This window comes from Diabrotica undecimpunctata, chromosome 4 (assembly GCF_040954645.1).
Source record: "Diabrotica undecimpunctata isolate CICGRU chromosome 4, icDiaUnde3, whole genome shotgun sequence".
Lineage (NCBI taxonomy): Eukaryota > Metazoa > Arthropoda > Insecta > Coleoptera > Chrysomelidae > Diabrotica > Diabrotica undecimpunctata.
In genome coordinates this window covers 84,249,325-84,264,823 of record NC_092806.1, presented here as the reverse complement: position 1 = coordinate 84,264,823, position 15,499 = coordinate 84,249,325, and the positions used below count along the sequence as shown (strand labels likewise).

The following is a 15,499-nucleotide window of genomic DNA, read 5'->3' as shown; positions in this document are numbered from 1 at the left end:
AGGTTTTTAATTTTTCTTCCTCCTATCGTTACTCCACCTTGCCATTCCTCAAAAACTTGACGCATAATATGTTCGCTATATATATATTGAATAGAATAGGGGATATTATGCATCCCTGTCAAACTACAGACTTTAATTTGAAGGTTTTCGAAACCACATTATTAAATCTTACATTAGCAGTATTATTTATATATAGTTTTTGTAATAAATAGATTAGATGTTCTGGCGTACGCATTCCTTTAAGTATATGCCACATTTTATCCCAGTTTACGGTATCAAAGGCCTTAGAATAGTCAATAAAGCATAAATATGTTTCTATGTTGAACTCTCAAGATATTTCGATAATTTGACGAATATTAAGAGTATGTTCTCTTGTTCCTCTACCTAGACGAATCCGCATTGTTCTTGGGGAATTTGTGATAAGAGAATTAATTTTAGTCTTTCATTGATGATGGTTAGAAATACTTTGCTCGCGTGTGATATCAATGCTACTGTACGGTAATTACTGCAATCTGTAGGTGAACCTTTTTAATATATGGAAATAAACGTGAGTTTACCCCAGTCATTTGGCCACTTTCCGTTACTCCAGATCTCATTGCAAATTCTAAGTATTACTTCGGTCCCTAATTCTCCCATTTCTTTGATTGTTTCAGGTGTTATTCCATATTCTCCTTCTGCTTTTCTAAATTTTGCTTTTTAATTACCGCCCCAACTTCTGATTTCAATATTTGAGGTTCTTATTCATAGCTTCTTTTCTCTGTATTATTAACTGAGTCGTTGTTAGAAAATAGTATGTCTGGGCTTGTTATGGTATTTCCACTATTATCTTTGATGATCTGTCTCTGCGGTTTCAACTCAAAGTTCTCTAGATTCTTGGCGGTCAGCATGTTCCTTTAGTTGTACACATATGTTTTTAATATAATAAGTTTTCGTCTTTCTTTTACAAGATTGGGAGTCTCTTCAAGAGCATGAGAGTAAGAAGTAACAAAAGACACACCAAAATCGTAAATGTTCATACGCCTTCTGAACAAAAGGATAAGGATGAAAAGGAGAAATATTGAGAAACTTGCACAAAAGTAAGGCCAACTACCCAAAAGAGATATTAAAATATATATGATGGGCAATTTGAACGTGAAAGTAGGAAAAGAAGAGGTATACCATGCAGTAGTAGAAAAACATATAAAAGAGAAAACAATAGTAAACATCAAAGAAAATTTACAAAATATAGAGAAACTGAATAGAAATACTGATAACATTGACCAAAAATGGGAGAATATTAAACATGCCGTAATGCTGGCAGGGAGAGAAAACTTAACACCGAAAGAAAGGAAACATAAAGAATGGATGAATGAGGAAATACTACAGTTGATGTGTGAAAGAAGGGTACACAAAACAAATAACCCGATAAGATACAAAGAAACAGATAAACTGATAAAAAAGAAAATAAGAGAAGCTAGAGAAAGATGGCAAAGTGAGCAATGCCAGGAGTTGGAACAACTGGAGCGAAAATATGACTTTTTTAATGTACACAAAAAGATTAAAGAAATGACAGGAAGGAGAAGAACAACACAGATAGGACAGATCAAAGATACAGATGGTATACTCATAACAGATTTACAACAAAAAATGAATCGATGGACAGAATACATATCACAACTTTTTGATGACAAAGATAGACAAGAAATCTCAAAGGAATATACAGATGATACAGGGCCTGATATAATCAGAGAAGAAATAGATTATGCAATCAAACAAGCGAAAAGTGGTAAGGCCCCCGGTCCTGATGAAATTCCCGTAGAACTGCTCAAACTTATGGACGATGAATCTATTAAAATACTCCTAGATCTATTTAACACAATATATAGAACTGGAATAATACCTAGGGAATGGCTCCGTTCGACCTTTATACTACTGCCAAAAAAGGCAAATACAAGGGAATGCAGCGAATATCGTACGATAGCTTTGATGAGTCATGTTCTAAAACTGTTCCTGAAAATAATCCATAATAGGATCTATAGGAAATTAGACGCAGACATTAGTAACACTCAGATGGGATTCAGAAAAGGGCTGGGTACAAGGGAGGCTCTGTTTGCAATGAACGTTCTCTCACAGAGATGCTTAGACATGAACCAAGAAATTTACACCTGCTTTATTGATTTCGAAAAGGCCTTTGACAAAGTACAACATGAACCACTAAGACAAATTGTAATAAAGAAAAATATAGACAGCCGAGATATTCGAATTATATGCAACCTATATTGGAATCAAACAGCAAATGTGAAGGTTGAGGGTAGGCTAACAGAAGAAATTCAAATCCGTCGAGGAGTCCGGCAGGGATGCATCTTGTCGCCACTTTTATTTAATCTGTATAGTGAAGCTATTTGTGAACAAGCACTCGAGGAAGAAGATCTTGGTCTGATAATAAATGGTGAGACGATCAACAATATAAGGTATGCTGACGATACGGTTCTCCTAACGGGAACGCTAGTAGAACTACAACATCTCGTTCAAAGTCTCAATATATACTGTAACAGTTACGGCTTGAAAATTAATTTGAAAAAAACTAAATTTATGGTAATCACGAAATCAAAGAACATCAGAGCTAATCTTGTAATAGACAATACAACGATTGAGCGTGTGTCCTGTTATAAATATCTAGGTGCTTGGATCACAGACGATACTGATCAAACAAAAGAGATTAGATGTAGAATAGAAATCGCTAGATCAGTCTTTAATAGAATGCGCAAACTCTTTTGCAATCGTGATATCAATATAAAGTTACGAATACGAATGCTGCGGTGTTATGTCTTTTCTACCCTGTTGTATGGAGTAGAGGCTTGGACACTAAAACAGTTGACCACAAAAAACATCGAAGCTTTCGAGATGTGGTGCTATAGGCGCATTCTCAGAATATCATGGATGGACCGCGTCACTAACACGCAAGTACTCCAAACTTTAGACAAAAGATGCGAAATTCTAAATGAGATAAAAACTAGAAAGATGGAATACTTGGGGCACATTGTGAGAGGTGAAAAGTACGAACTTTTAAGAAATATCATGCAGGGCAAAATTAAGGGCAAAAGAAGTGTGGGAAGAAGAAAAATATCGTGGCTTCGTAATCTACGTGAATGGTTCGGGTGTAGTTCGATTGAACTTTTTAGGCGCGCTGCTAACAAAGTCGCAGTGGCCATGATGATTTCCAATCTCCGATAGGAGTGGCACGAGAAGAAGAAGAAGTAGAAAAACAAAGCAACCATGATAGTACAAACAAAAATGGTACGAAAATAATAAGTTTTGCTTTGGAGAAAAATACGGTGATAAGAAGTGCACAACTAAAAAGAAAAGAAATACTCGAATAACATAAGTATTTCCAGGCGGAAACGCAACGAATCAGATAGACCATGCACTCATAGAAAAGAAGTACAAAAATAATATCACAAAGGTCAGTACTAAGAGAGGGACAGACTGTAATTCCGACCATTTTCTGGTAAGACTATAATATCTCAATACTATTAACGAACAAAAAAACAAAGCTAACGTTAATAAAAACACGAGAAAATACAATGTTGAAAGATTAAAGGTAGAAATAAAAAACTTATAAATACAACAATCTTGAAAACAATTCAAAAAAGAAATAGAAGAAACTATCTCAAGAATCAATATTGAGAGTGAAGTAAAGGATTGGTTTGATGACGAATGCCAAGCAATAGCAAAGAAAAAGAAGAAAATACGACAGCAGATATTAAAGGACAATTCAGAAAACAAAAAAGAAGAGTACAACAAAAGTAGAGAGAAACTCAAGATGATATGCAGAAGAAGAAAAGGAAATATAACGAGAAAAAAATGGAAAACGGAAATGTGAAGTCATTTTACCAGGAGGTCAAAAAGATGGAAAAAGGTTATCAAAATTAGTGCAGTTATATGAAAATCAAGGATGGAACACTAATTACTTAGTGAACCTAAAGAAATAATGAAAGAGTGGAAGGGATATTTCATACAGCTGTTGGGCGGGTTAACGAGGGAGGGATCGGATATCAACTGGACATCCACTGTAAACGATACAAAATTGAGACAACCGACAGAAGAAGAGGTTAAAATAGGTAGGTAAGGTGGAAGCCTCAAAACAGTAATACCATGAAGTCTAGCCATTAAATCAACAGCATATTGACGATATCTAATAGATGCTCCTTGATTATTGTCATTAGTTCTGCTTTAGCTATATCCTCTCTAAATAAAATACATTTTTCTCGTAACCAGCTCTGCATGATGGATTTTCTATCATCGTCGACTTTCTTCTGTCATCGCTGGAATGCATTTAACAAGGCGGCTGTGGTAAGATGCATTATCCAATACTATGACAGAGTTACTATCTGCGAGCTGGAGAATGTTCTCGAACCACTTCTCGAATCATATGTAGTTCATGTATTCATAATAGTCCCCAGTTTTCTTCGACATAGAAACAAGCACACCATTTGGCAGAAAACCCGTATCGCTGCCAATATGAGCGACAGTTAGACGCTGGCTCTTTCCTGACGACGCTCGCAATCTTGTAAATAAACCTTCAACAAAGCCTTTTTGTGCATTTGTTACTGTTGTATCTTGCCAAACGTTGGCGACTATATGTCTGGCGTTAACAGAAGTCTCGTCGAGGTAATAAATTTTTCGTTTTGTCGCACGATATTTATGAATTGAGCATAGAAAATTACGTCGCCATGATATAATTTCCACCTTATCTGTGAACATGAAATTCCGGCATCGCTTTCTATATCGAAAGTTAAAAATGCTTTTTATAATAATTCATGTATATTTGACAGTTGGAGGCCTATTTTCAAAGAAAAATGAATATGCAGTTCTGCGGAGGATTTTTTGGGCTTCATCCAACTTCACAGGTTTTCGTCAGCGTTGATTTGCAGCTGGGGGTTCAAAACCATTTGTTAGTTTTTTCTCAAGCACAATATGTTTAACTGTTGCCACTGCTACTCCTGTTAAAAAAGAAAAGCGACTAACAGAGTCCGTTGAAGGCCGTGATATTTAGTCGATCATATACCTACCTTCCAGATAATTTGTTTATGAGAAGCGTCTATGACGGGGATGACGTAAACTTAACCACCGGTTATATCTATTTTTATTTTACTAAAAACTGATGGAATATACGGGAAATCATGTTAATTTAACATAATATTTTCTCTTAGTTCAAAATAAAAATAAACAACTAATTAACAGAATAAGTACGAAAACTATTAAGACATAGTAATCGAACACAAATTTAACAGCAACAACAACGATAAACACTGATTGCAAAAACTGTTTGCATGTTTTAAATAACATGTTTGCCGATTGATTCATCATTTACCGGTTATGCAATTCCCACTAAGATATTATCCAGACTATTTAATTTTCAATAATCAACAAAAATGTAATACAAGGACAAGTATGAATATTATGGTAGTACTATCTTCACCGTCGCGCGTCGCAGCGAATTTATATTCGCTGCGATGAATAATTCATATAACCATATTCAATTCATATCATTCAATAATTCGCTATAACCACGTCGCTGGAACTGTATGATTTTCCAACAGGTTGCCTTGACCACAGCAGTGGGCTTAAGAAAGCGCAGTTGCCAAAATTACCTCAATTTATATTACCTATGTCCAGCTGAATATTATATATATATATATATATATATATATATATATATATATATATATATATATATTGTGACAATTGGGGTTTATAGAAAATAATTTATAAGTTATATACTACATAATATTAGATATAAAAAAGTATTTGATTAATTTAAATAAGTTATATACTAGAGAATTTTATTAAAAAATATTTATGTGAGGGCATTTTTAATAAATTAGCATATAATAATTGTAAAAAGTTGTATTTTAATATTGTAAATAGATTTAAGTGAGCCATGTGCATAGGCAACCAAAAATACTCTCGGAGAGATTGACAGATGGAAATTAATCATAATACGAGTATAAGTGGGGTTATAATAATATATTATTTGAATTGTGTATTTTATTAAATTAGAGTGTTAGTTACTAATTTAATTATATATTCTGATCTGAAAAGCCTAAATGTAAACAAAATTATTAATAGAAAAGAATGGAAGTCTCTGGATCTCCGGAGATGGCCATGTTTGCGAAATGGTTTGTTCCAGAAAATTCAGACAAGTATTTGATAGAACAAATTGGAACATGATCTATTACCAGATGGTTCTAGAAATCCAAAACATATAAATACCCGTGATTTGGATTCAAGAAGGCAGTTTTTGAAAGTTTTTAGTCAGAAAAGTTTTAGATAGTGCAGTCAGAAGAGTTTTAAGAAGTTTTTGGCAGTTTTGGAAGTTTTTAGTCACAAGTCAAGCAGTTTATTATGAAAGTTAGTTGGAGTCGGTGAATCAAGTACAAATAGTCAAAATGTTTAATATAGTGAGTTAAATGAAGATTAAAAATTATGCATATAATTTAATGCACATTTATAATTATACACAAATAATTATTGAAGATAAAAAAAGGTATATTGGAAGAAATTAAATTATATTATGGTTGGAGATTAGTATAAATCAACTTATAATAATTGGATATTGGTATATTGAAAAGAAGAATAAATATAAATGCTGTTTGCTGGTTTGGTTGGTGGTGTATAGATGCTGGTGAAGAAAAATATATCTTAAATTGGTAGAAGCTGATAATTGAAAAAAGTAATTTCACAAAAAAACAAGGATAACTGAAGTACGAAGACATTCAGTGGTGATTAGAATCTATATACTTAGTGGAAAACAGTTCATTTAGGCATTCAGTGAAAGAAAGGTACAAAATTTTGTTAATATAATTTAGTTAGTGTCATAACAATTTCAATTTTGAAGATAGTTTGTTTAAATTTAACATTGTCTATAGAATTTAATTAGTTTTATAAGAACATCAATTTAAAGATAGTTTATTTTAAATTTACATTGACTAGGTTAGATATATATGTGTGTTTCATAATAGTTATAATAAAGATAATTTAAAAAAGTACTTACAAGCTAATTCTTTGAGAACCGCGATAAAAACCCTATATATTATATTATTAAAAATACTCATTGCTCATCATTCAAACAAAAAACACATCATAACAATTTGGCACCCAACGCGGTGGCTCTCTATTTAAAAGAATTAGTTTGGGAAGATAAGTGCTCTCATATAATTAAATTAATTATCAGTAGAAAGAAAAAATTATAGATTTTATTTTTAATTATATTTGAACAAGTAAAGTCTCAAAATGTCTCAAGGAAAGAAAGGTACAAGAAGCAAAAAGAATGAAGAAGATGTGGAAGTAGAAACACAACCTATACAAGAGGAGAGTTTAGTTCAAGTTCCACAAGATACTGCAGAAATGAATCCAGAAAGAGAGGAAAATGTCAATATGGCAGCTTTGATGTCATTAATGATGCAGATGAACAAGACAATGGAAGAGAATTCAAAAGAAATCAAAGAAGACATGAAAAAAATGGAACAGAAAATGGAAGAGAATATGAAAAAAATGGAAGAGAATTCAAAAGAAATCAAAGAAGACATAAAAAAATTGGAAGAGAATTCAAAAGAAGTCAAAGAAGACATGAAAAAAATGGAACAGAAATTGGAAGAGAATTATAGAAAATTAGAAAAGAAAATAGAAGATAATAATAATAAAATTGTAAAACAAATGGATAAAAAACTTGAAGCTGCAGAGAAAAAAGTAGCAAATGAAATAAAAAGTATACGGAATGACTACAAGAAAAGGATAGACAATGAGAGGACAGAAGTAAAGAGGATTATTCAAGATAATAAGATAGATATAGAACAGAAAATAGAGTTACAGAAATGTAATTTAGAAGTAAAAATTAACGAAGACAGGAGAAACACAGAAGAAAAATTAGACGATATACAACAAAATATTCAAATAAATTGTAATCAAATAAGAAATGTGGAACAGAGAATAGATGATATTTCACAAATGAGAGACATAGGGAGACCTTACTTAAATTTAACAAATGAGACTGGGATTAAATTCTCTGGTAATATAAAAAATTTGCATCCTAGAGTATACATAAATAGTTTAAAACATAAATTAAGATTTGTGAATAATATTAATGATATTAAAGATTATATTAGAGTGACATTAAATGACAATGCAGCAACTTGGTTTGCTAGTATTGAGAATGATTTAGATAATTTTCAAACATTTGAAAATAAATTTTTAAATTATTATTGGGGTGAATTAGAGCAAGCCAAGTTTAGAGAAATTCTATATTTTGGAAAGTATAATCAAAATTTAAAATCAAATATGGTAGATTATGCATTGAAATTGATAACAGTTGCAAAATATTTAGAACCACCACTTAGAGAGGATGAAACAGTCTTAAATGTATCTAGACATTTTGATGCTGATGTTGTGCAAACCGTAACTGTACAAAATATTCAAACAATAGATAGTTTTATTAATTTTATTCAAAGAATACAAAGAGGCAATATGACAAGTAATAATAACAACAGAAAAAACAATAACTTTCAATATAATAAAAATGAGAATCAACAATATAGACAATCATATAACAATAACACTAGGTATGGTGATAATTTACAAAATTTCAATAATAATAACAGTAATCAAAATAGACAGAATTTTAATAACAATACTAGTTATAATAGACAAAATTTTAATAATAATACTAATTATAATAGACAACATTTTAATAACAGTACTAATAATAATAGACAAGATTTTAACAATAGAAAAAATACAGAGCGACCTAACTATAACAGACAGGTAAATTGTGTTCGAAGGAATAGAAGCTGCGAAGACAGGGAACGAAATAGTACAAGGCAAGAAAATGTGAGTAGAAGTCATAGTAGGGAAAGACATAGTACATCAGATCCAAGTGGTCAGATACAATCTGACAATTCTAATAATCAAAATTTTGTGCAGTAAACTTTCTGAATTACAAGTTAGGCCATTGCTATTATGAAAAACCTTCTGAATTTATTTCTTTAGATGAGGATAAAATTATTGACTCTATTAATTTAATTTATATAAATGCTTTGGCCAAAAATAAAATGATTAAAATTATGATAGATACTGGTTCAGAAAGTACTTTAGTCTCGGAGAATTTTATTTTTAATACATTAAAATTATCAGATATAATAAAGATTCCAAAAATTAAAATTGTTGGTGCAAATAATAAGAAGTTGGGTGAAATTGATAAACTAGCCAATTTTAAAATTAATATTCTTAATAAAGAAATTAATATGCAAGGATTTATTGTCAAGGATTTATGTGTTGATATATTAATGGGAAATGATGAATTGGAAAAGAAGAAAGTAAAGATAGATTTTGAAGAAAAAATGTTAACTTTGGAAGGGCAAATAATTAAATTTATGCAGAAAGATGAGGTAGAAGAAGGAATAAGAGTTGATAGGATATTATTAAAAGAAAATAATGATGTTTATGAAGAAGAAATGTATTTTGATGATAGGGAAATGTCCCAAAAGAATGTAAAGAATAATTATTGTAGTGAATATTTAAGGAATGGAAATTTTAAGCAGATGGATGCCTACGAGGCGGAGTGCGTAAAATTGGAAGCAAGGAATAATGAGTACATAATGAAGAATAATTTTATTTGTAAAGAAGAAGATATGATAAAAGTTTTAAATTGCCCTGAAGAATATAAATCAATAGTCATTTCCATATTGCAGCAACACAAGGGACTTGTCAATATAGAAAATAGAATTGCACAAAATTATATCCATAGTATAAAAGTTAAAGAAGAAAAAGATTTTAAAACAAAATCATACCCAATACCATATAAATACAGAGAAGAAGTAAACAAAACAATTAATAATATGTTAGAAGATGGAATCATTGAGAAGGCAGATACACGTTTTATCAACCCCATAGTAGTAGTACGAAAAAGATCAGGTGAAATCAGGTTATGTTTGGATGCAAGGAATATCAACAAGATTACTGAAAAGCAATTTGAAGCACCAATGAGTATAGATGGAATATTAGGAAGAATTACAGGAATGTCATTTTTCACTAAAATCGATTTACAGCATAGTTTCTGGTTAATACCTCTAGAAAGAAAAAGTAGACAGTATACAGGATTTCAGATAGATGGAGTAGTATATCAATTCAAAGTAGTACCATTTGGACTTCAATCATCTTGCAGTGCTCTATGTAGATGTCTTCATGATATTCTGGATCAATATGAACATTTTGTAATTCACTACATTGATGATATATTAATTTTTTCTAAAACGGCTGAAGATCATGAGAAACACCTAAAAATTATAATAAATAGATTAGACAAAGTTGGACTAAAAATAAATCAAGAAAAATGTACATTTTTTCAAAAAGAAGTCATATATCTAGGTTATAAACTTAACACTAAGGGAATCGAAATGGATCCAGAACGGACACAAGTCATTCAGGAATATAAAACACCACACAATTTAAGAACTTTAAGAGGATTTATTGGAATAATTAATTATTATAAAAGGATGATACCAGATCTAAGTATAAAAGAAATTCCATTACTTGAACTACTGAGAAAAGGTGTAAAATGGAGATGGGATCAGAGAAGAGAACTAGCATTCCAAGAAATTAAAAACATTTTTCTGTCAAATTTGAAAATATACTATCCTGACTACACACAGCCATTCATATTAAGAACAGATGCATCAATAGAGAGATTATCAGGGGTATTATTACAAATACATGATGGGGTCGAATACCCAATACAATTCATTTCAAGAATCACAAAGCCACATGAAAAGGGTTACTCAGTTTCAGAATTAGAACTAGCAAGTATAATACACTGTGTCACAAAATTAAGATTTTATTTGTTGGGTAATGAATTTACTATAGAAACAGATCACCAAGCTTTAACGTCTATATTAAATAACAAATATGGAAACAGTAGAATACATCGGTGGAGTCTAATACTTAGTGAATACTGCTTTGAAATCAAATACATTTCTGGAAAATCCAATATAGTGGCAGATGCTTTATCAAGGTTAGAAAATACATCACAAAAAGGGCAGCGAACAATAAAAATTGGATTAAATCAATTAGTAGAAAGTACTGGATTATATTCTAAAGAAGAAATTATAAGAGATCAGATCAATTTGAGTGAAAAACAAAAAGTCCTTAGGAAAGATGGGGTATATTATAAAATAATAAATGGCATAGAAGTATATGTAATAACTAGAACTTTAGCAAAGAAAATATTGAAAAATTTACATAACAATTATATGCATATTGGTTCAAGAAAGCTATGGATGCTATTTAGGGACAATTATTTTGCAAAGAATGACATAAGTATAGCAAAAGAAATTACTACCCAATGCCCAATATGTCAACTAAACAAAGAAAAGAATTTCAAAAACCAGAACACATATAAATCTAATGTTGTATATGAAAAACTAAATACAGTTTCCATGGATTTTATTTCAAATTTAGTTCTCAGTCCAACAGGAAAAAAGCATATACTAGTGATAGTTGATTTATATACAAAATTTATTAAACTATATCCCTGCTCCAGAACAAATGTTAAAACATTAAAATTATATATTAATCAATTTTTCGAAGAAATAGGACCATTTAGAAATTGCATAATAGATAATGCTACATATTTTAACAACCAAAAATTTCGGGCATTTTGTGAGAAAAAGGGAATCAACATTCATTTTACAAGTATCAGACATCCTCAGGCAAATCCTGCAGAAAGATATATTAAAGAAGTTATAAAATATTTAAGGATACTGTGCCAAAATCAACACGAAACTTGGCAGCAACATATACCACAAGTAGAGTATTTTTTAAATAATACACATAATTTGAATACAGAGGAAGTACCAGAATATTTAATGTTTGGCCATATAGGAAACAGAAAGTGGATTAGTGAATATAATCAGGATATGTTAGAACAAGTAATGCAGAAAGTGAATAACCGAATTAGGAGGAAAGCTGAAAAATATATCAGAAGACAAAATCGAAATATAAAAAAACCAATCACATTTCAAAAAGGAGACCTAGTGTTAATTCGTTCACTTAGAAAAAGTAATGTTAAAGAAAACCGTTGTAAGAAATTACAACCAATGTTTGAAGGTCCATATACAATTGAAAATCAGAATGGACTAAATAGTTATGTGTTAATAGATGCAGAGAACAGACTAAGAGGCATATTTCATATCAACGACATTTTTCAATATCATGAAGAGATTGAATAATGATTTCTATACCTTTAACATAAATATAATAACACTAATAACTTACTGATAGATCCATTTCATAGATAGATGGTAGATTTCTTTGTTGTGAATAAATTTGACATCATACTTGTTGAATTTTGTACATATGGAAATTGTTTGGTACCCTAAAAATTATAATTTGGGGTTAGATACAGAATTGATTGTGTAAATGTCTTTATAAAAAGTGTAAAACTTACCAATTTATATTGATGAAAGTTATTTTGAATGGAAATAATTCCTAGATTTTGTCTATAAATAAACATAACACAATATAGATTATATTTTGAATTAAGGTTATATTTTATTCTCTCCATTTGACATGACAGTTTGACCATAGAATAGCCGAACTGTGATCCGTTGTTCTCTGTTTTGACATAGACAGCGAACAGGGATGTATTTAACACATTTTAAATAAAAAAAAATTGATTTAGTAAATTTAATAAGGGATAAGAAAATTAATATTTAAAAAAATAATAAGTAAATTATTTATTTTAAATTTAAATTTTGGGGTATTGTGACAATTGGGGTTTATAGAAAATAATTTATAAGTTATATACTACATAATATTAGATATAAAAAAGTATTTGATTAATTTAAATAAGTTATATACTAGAGAATTTTATTAAAAAATATTTATGTGAGGGCATTTTTAATAAATTAGCATATAATAATTGTAAAAAGTTGTATTTTAATATTGTAAATAGATTTAAGTGAGCCATGTGCATAGGCAACCAAAAATACTCTCGGAGAGATTGACAGATGGAAATTAATCATAATACGAGTATAAGTGGGGTTATAATAATATATTATTTGAATTGTGTATTTTATTAAATTAGAGTGTTAGTTACTAATTTAATTATATATTCTGATCTGAAAAGCCTAAATGTAAACAAAATTATTAATAGAAAAGAATGGAAGTCTCTGGATCTCCGGAGATGGCCATGTTTGCGAAATGGTTTGTTCCAGAAAATTCAGACAAGTATTTGATAGAACAAATTGGAACATGATCTATTACCAGATGGTTCTAGAAATCCAAAACATATAAATACCCGTGATTTGGATTCAAGAAGGCAGTTTTTGAAAGTTTTTAGTCAGAAAAGTTTTAGATAGTGCAGTCAGAAGAGTTTTAAGAAGTTTTTGGCAGTTTTGGAAGTTTTTAGTCAGAAGTCAAGCAGTTTATTATGAAAGTTAGTTGGAGTCGGTGAATCAAGTACAAATAGTCAAAATGTTTAATATAGTGAGTTAAATGAAGATTAAAAATTATGCATATAATTTAATGCACATTTATAATTATACACAAATAATTATTGAAGATAAAAAAAGGTATATTGGAAGAAATTAAATTATATTATGGTTGGAGATTAGTATAAATCAACTTATAATAATTGGATATTGGTATATTGAAAAGAAGAATAAATATAAATGCTGTTTGCTGGTTTGGTTGGTGGTGTATAGATGCTGGTGAAGAAAAATATATCTTAAATTGGTAGAAGCTGATAATTGAAAAAAGTAATTTCACAAAAAAACAAGGATAACTGAAGTACGAAGACATTCAGTGGTGATTAGAATCTATATACTTAGTGGAAAACAGTTCATTTAGGCATTCAGTGAAAGAAAGGTACAAAATTTTGTTAATATAATTTAGTTAGTGTCATAACAATTTCAATTTTGAAGATAGTTTGTTTAAATTTAACATTGTCTATAGAATTTAATTAGTTTTATAAGAACATCAATTTAAAGATAGTTTATTTTAAATTTACATTGACTAGGTTAGATATATATGTGTGTTTCATAATAGTTATAATAAAGATAATTTAAAAAAGTACTTACAAGCTAATTCTTTGAGAACCGCGATAAAAACCCTATATATTATATTATTAAAAATACTCATTGCTCATCATTCAAACAAAAAACACATCATAACAATATATATATATATATATATATATATATATATATATATATATATATATATATATATATATATATATATATCTTCATATCAAGGCGAGATCCGTTTTTATCATAAGCTATACAAGATGAGATCCGTTTTGAAAGGCGAGATCCGATTTTGGATCTCACCTTGTATTCACGTGTATATAGTGACATCTCGATGTAACAATAGTGGGTGTACAAGGAAATCGATTTTTGTCTGGACCTCATTTTGCACCCCTTTTGGTAAATTTTATATTCCAGTAGTTCCACTAAATCCGCTGTAGAGGGCAGCGCGAGCGATCCGTTGTCTATATGCTAAATATACATTTTGTAGACAACCCGAGATCCGGTAAATTTGGCAACATCGCAAATGAATTTTACAGTCAGCTCTCTCCCACCCCTCGGCTTATTTCTGGCTTGAATACTAATATTTACATTATTAAAGAGCTCTGTCCAGAAAGGCGATTGTTAAATATCTCGAGAACTAGACGTCGCGCTTTTTTAATGGTTTTTCAAAATCTATATACTTATGCAATAGCAGGGTTCTTATTCTGCCTGCGAACGCGGTGGGTGTAGCAACTTTGAATTTTCAACTGGAACATTTTACTTTTAATTAAATAGTTGAAATTTAGAGTTAAAAATACACAAATTTTGTTTGAATCTATAATAGCGTCTTTAATCCAGTCGGAAGAGCTTAAAAAATCGTCGTTTTAAGTATTTTTTTAGTACTCGAAGTCTAAAAAATTTCGGGAACATTGTTTATTTGTAGTATTATTTTTTTACAATTTTTCTTCACATATCTTCTAAACTGTTAGTTTTACAAAAAATGTCAAAAACTTATTTTATAAGTAGTGTAGCAATATGCCAAGAAATCAGTATATATTTAAAATAAAAAATTTATACGTTTCACTGCTCATGCATGTCGTATGGATAAAGACGAGACGATTCAATGTAAGGCCTGTTATTAATATGATAATTACTGTAAAATAAATTTTTTAGTTTTCTAGTTCAACCATTTTACCTGTTACAAAACATGAACGGTTTTCGGATAGGTTATATTTTTTAAAATACAGTTAAAAATTTATCAGGTTTTGTCAATTTTACCAGTTCCGATAATAAAAATCAGTCACCTTCAGTGTTTTTTTCCAGTTGAAGATGAAAAAATATAGTCGGTTGGTAACTATTTCCTGAATGCGATTTAGCATAAAATATTACTAACCGATACTATTTCATAAACTATTAAAAAAATACATAGTCTACAAGGGGTAGTTTATAAAGTA

At 30.0% G+C, this 15,499-nt stretch overlaps 1 protein-coding gene across 1 annotated transcript in view; it reads right to left on the bottom strand.

Moving 5' to 3' along the window:
* Positions 1 to 15,499, bottom strand: part of LOC140438760 (uncharacterized) — a 274,926-nt gene that overhangs the window by 251,314 nt on the left and 8,113 nt on the right. The window lies entirely within an intron of this gene.